Raw genomic sequence first — 4,662 nt, forward strand, 5'->3', positions numbered from 1 at the left:
TTTAATAAGACAAGGATACCACTTAGCACTCTGCCAATTCTTCCACAGCCTAAACTACTCTTCCAGCAGAGAACTGAAGGTTTTGAATGTAGTCTTGGAGGAATCTGGTAACTGATAGGACAAAGAGCGTAGGAAGAGATAAAGAGAACCAAAAGCACTCTGTTACCTCACCTGGGAGCATGGAGAGGAAATTTACTGCCTTAGAGTGGACTCCGCCACTGCTGTGCATTTGTGTGTGAGTGTGTGTGTGTGTGTGCATGCACACATGCACACATGAGGCCACACATGCATATGTAAGGGTGACGTGCTCATATGAGTAGGAGGCAGGGTGTGAATGAGGGGGCTAGAGCACATGGAGAATGGATTTGAGCAGACAGAGTTAATAACAGACCATCCACAATTATAGAAAGCACTTTCACATTGAAAATGATTTTAATAAAAATACCAAAATTAAGGAAAATTTGGAGATTTCCATAAACGACTTTAACCTTAGTCATTTAAAAAGCAAATAAAAACAAGGAGTGCTTAAAATTGCAAAATACAACATTGTGTCCCTCTTCTCCATATTATCAACTTTCTTTATATTCTTCCATTTTCAAAAAAATGTTAATTTTTTTGTCTGCCAGGTTAAAAGCAAGGAGAATCCCCAGCAGTCTGGCTGGGCAGGGGGATCTCTTCCCAGCCTTAGAGAGGTGAGCGTTCAGCCCCAACCCGGCTCAGACTTGACTAAGGCCATTCCTGGCAACCAACATAATGTATTGATGTAACATTTTGGGAGAAATGTCTATAATAAGTCAACATTTCCCAGGTTTCCCAAGTTCCATAGTACAGAAAATGTATCTCTATTTGCAAGTATTATCTAATTTCATATACAAATGTGTAGTTAGAATTTCGTTTATAAAATGAGTTGCCATCATCAGCATGCATCATTCAGTCAAATAAGATTGTAGATGAGTCCAATATGCCTTGGAGGGTAAAAGTTCATTGAGACCTAGTTTACACTAACAAAGTTGAAGTCAAGAAACAAGAGTAAAGAGGTGATTTCTTCTTTACCTCCTCAAAAAATGTTTCCGTTCTTTTTTCTCTAAAATTATTTGATAGTTGCCTAAATTCTCAAATTCTCTTGGGATGTGTAGCTATATTCAAAAACTTGTTTTCTCCAAAAATAAAATACTTTCAAAAAACATTTTCTAATGCCTTCTAAATGAAGGCCAAAAAAGAAAATAAAACCCAAAACACTATGTTTTGTTGGAGGAATGTTTCAAGTTTAATTCAATTACAGAATCTCATGATTTACAGCAACTTGGGGCTCATCTGATAGAAGCCTCTTTGAGTTACTGAATCCTAGCCCAGTGGGGATCAGCCCTTACTTGGCTCTTCTAATGACAAGAAGTATAAGACAGGGCATCTCATTTGTTTCCTGAAAGTTCTCATTGTTTAAAGTTCTGAGTATCATCTGCCTCCTTGAAATTCAGTTTTAGCTTTATATACTGGAGCTATACAAAATTTTCCTTTTTTACATGTCAGCTCTACCCACCACCTTCTACCTTGAGAGGAATTAAAGTTGTCAGGAGTGTGCCTCTCAAGGAGTCATGAGCTATCTGACTGATAATATCCTATTGTGACAAAAAATAGGACAAGGTCATAGTCAGCACCAATAAGGCTTTGAGAAACCCTAAGTCTCCTCTGTTCCATATAATAGTGACTAGCCATATGTGATTATTGAGTATTTGAAATATGGCTGTTCTGAATGAGATGTGATGTATGTATAAAGTACACAGCCAATTTTGAAGACTTGCATAAAAACAAGAATGCAAAATACGTCATTAATGTTCCATCTTGATTACACATTGAAAAGTAATATTTTGTATATATTGGATAAAAAGATACCTGCATTAAAATTAATATCACCCTTTTAAAAAATCTTTTTAAATGTAGTTACTTGGTTTTAGTGACATTAAGTTGATTCCAACCCCCAATGACCCTGTGTACAGCAGAGCAGAACCTGCCCGGTCTTTTTGTACCATCCTCTCATCTTCCAGCACTATATCACACAATGCTTCGCTGCTATTCATAGAGTTTTCATGGCCAATTTTCTTGGAAGTGGGTGAGCGGGTCCTTCTTCCTAGTCTGTCTTAGTCTGGAAACTCTGCTGAAACCTGTCCACCATGGGTGACCCTGCTGGTATTTGAAATACTGGTGACATAGCTTTCAGCATCACAGCAACATGGTAGCCACAGCTGTATAACAAGTGAGAGATGGTGGTGTGGTACCCTGACCAGGAAATGAACCTGGGCCCCAGCAGTGAGAGTGCCGAATCTTAACCACTAGACCACCAGGGCTGACTAACGTAGTTACTAGAGAATCTAAAATCATAGATCCTCTAGTCATACCACTTTCACCCAGAATTGATCACAACTCTTACCAATATGTTGTTGTATGTGCACGTGTGTGTGTCTAACACCTGTCTCTCCAATCAAGTATGAACTCCATGCAGGAGGGAAATTCACCTCACTCATTGTTCTAGTCCCCATACTTAGCACAGTACCTAGCATGTAGTAGCTACAAAAAAGAAATATTGTTGAATATTGAATGAATGGAGCTTAACATATCTATGGCCAATTTCCATTTTCTTAGAGAGTCCTCAAACATGGCTTTTGAGTTCTGTGTATTCAACTGAAGAGCCACATAAGAACTTCAGATTTGCTTGGACATGAGTGAGGACAAGGCCAAGACATGCTACAAAATGCAGAGAGCAAGGGATGCTGGCTGGTGGGATTAGGGAAGGCAGAAGTTGGCAGGGATAAAGCAGGGGCCAGGTTAGCCTTGCATTTGTCACATCTATAAGTAGCTATTCGCTCTTAGAGCCATGCTGTCCTATAAAAATAGAACATTAGCCGTATATGTGAGTTTATAGAAAGAGTCCCAGAGAGTATCTTTAAAGAAGTGGCATTAAAAGGAAGATCTGTAAGACTGGAAGGATTCATCAAGATAAAGACTGGGAGAAAGAATCTTTCAGCTGTGTTAAGGCATCAAAGTGAGAAAGAGTTTGACCACATTCAGCTAAATGAAAAAAAGACCAATGTAATCAAAATGTGGGAATCAGGAGAAGAATGGATCAAGATGAGGTTGGAGAAGGAGTTAGGGGCCACATTAAAGAGTCCCATAAATCAAGTTAAGAAATTTGGATTTTAAGTAGACTGACTATCTATGGAAGGATTTTTAAGTTCGACAGTGACATGATGAAATCTATGGCTTTTGTTTTCTGTTTATCATCATTCTAACAGCCATGTGCAGAATGGGCATCCAGGGTCCAAGAAAGGAAGCAGGGAGACTGATGAGGCTCTTGTTGTCCAGGAAAGAAATGTAGGTATTTAGATTTGAGGTTAATGGGGCTGTAGACAGTGGATGAACTCAAAACAAAATCTATAGAACTTGGAATAGACAGGCTAGACTATGTGGTGAAAAACTAGAGATCAAGGATTGTTCCCTGGTTTCTGGCTTCAGCTCTTAGAAAGATGAAGATATACTCCCTGAGTGGAAGAAGGTAGATGAAGGAACAGCGGAGAGAAAGATCAAGAGTTACATTTAGAAAGTCCAAGAACTCTGTTCTTAGCAAGTTGTGCTCACTATGAGGAAAAGGTGTCAGGGGAGGAGGTAGATGTCAAGGCCATGTGAGAAGTAGCTACTAATAGTCATGACCCTCCTCACAGATGACAATGAGCAATCCTCTGTCCCTCTACTGCATTAGTAACAGGAACTAAGGAGGCTGCTTCATCAAGGGTAGCAAACAGGATCTTAAAAAACATCACGGAGACTCCTTTGATGACCAAGGTTCTGCCCAGGAGTCAACCTGATTGGTTCTGAGGGCCTGCCTAACTTTATGAGCAAGGGAACATGTGCTCACCTGAATGTATCAAGACTAAACCTGGAGACCATCCAACGAGCTTTGTATTTACCTTCACAGCTCCTTCACAGATATTTATAAAAATGGTTGTGAATTCTGAATTTAACGCTGAAGAGGAAGCATGAAGTAAAAGTGGGAATACTGGAAATCGTCTTACTCCTAAGCATGAGCCTCCTGGGACTTTAGAAAAACTAGAATATTTCGTGATTTCTCGTTGGTAGGAAGAGTCAATTCCTGTTCAGGCGTCCCTCGGATCCTTCCTAAATCTCCCACACCGTAGCACAGAAAGGAGACTCGATGTAAAGAGGACAAGTCTACTAACTGCCCAGGAAATCAAGTATGTCTAAGCCTGTTGTGTCTTTCTTAGAGCCACAAAGAATGATCCATGGGAAGAAGGAAGCTGTACAAGAACCCAACCAGATGGTGGTCCACAGAAGACCTTTGATGATTAAAATGGCAAGTACCACCCTGTACGCATAAGGAAATCCTCTTTGTGGGCCCATTGTTTAGTCTGCCAAATCTGGGCGTAAAGGCACCCCAACATATCTCTTTGGTTCCTCTCTGCTTTTGTCCTTCCTCAAATTCTTTAGTGAGATGCCAACCCCCAATCCAGATTGTCTTGTCTTCTGGACACAGAATGCTGCCTCTTCCCCCATACTTTCAGAAGACCTGCTCTCCCCCCGACACCCTCCTTCCACCTTACCTCACATTCTAGCCATAGGTATTACTCTAAAATCTCAGAATACTTATGCTAT

At 40.3% G+C, this 4,662-nt stretch overlaps 1 non-coding gene across 1 annotated transcript; it reads right to left on the bottom strand.

Moving 5' to 3' along the window:
* Window positions 1–2,270: 2,270 nt before the first annotated feature.
* Window positions 2,271–2,342, bottom strand: TRNAE-CUC (transfer RNA glutamic acid (anticodon CUC)). The gene has a single exon. It is a non-coding gene; the product is annotated as a tRNA-Glu (tRNA).
* Between the last annotated feature and the right edge of the window lie 2,320 nt (window positions 2,343–4,662).

Source organism: Equus quagga, chromosome 2 (assembly GCF_021613505.1).
Source record: "Equus quagga isolate Etosha38 chromosome 2, UCLA_HA_Equagga_1.0, whole genome shotgun sequence".
Lineage (NCBI taxonomy): Eukaryota > Metazoa > Chordata > Mammalia > Perissodactyla > Equidae > Equus > Equus quagga.